We start from the raw sequence: 390 nt of genomic DNA on the forward strand, positions 1-390 counted from the left end.
CAACCACAAAACCCCAAAACTCACCCCAGCCCAGAAAGGACTGGGCGGCCAGAGCGGAGCGAGAGATGAGAAGAAGGGGATTAGAGCAGCGAGGTCTAGAGAAAGTGACTGGGTTCAGGTATGTTGTTTCGTTGAGTTATTGAAAGCATTATTGATATTTAGGAGATGATAAAAGTCCCGCCTCGCCCCCAGCTACAGTCTCGCTGGAGCCACAGTGCCTGCAGAAGATTGCCTAGCCTCATTACAGCAATTATTTTCCTTCTAACTTTGCTTCAACCTTAACGTTTTAAATTGCTGGAAATGAAAGCAGCGGGGGAAGAAGAAAAAAAAAAGACAGAGAGACAGAGAGACAGAGAGAAAGAAAGACAGAAAGACAGAAAGACAGAAAGA

This window comes from Pygoscelis adeliae, unplaced genomic scaffold, assembly GCF_000699105.1.
Source record: "Pygoscelis adeliae isolate BGI_AS28 unplaced genomic scaffold, ASM69910v1 Scaffold66, whole genome shotgun sequence".
Lineage (NCBI taxonomy): Eukaryota > Metazoa > Chordata > Aves > Sphenisciformes > Spheniscidae > Pygoscelis > Pygoscelis adeliae.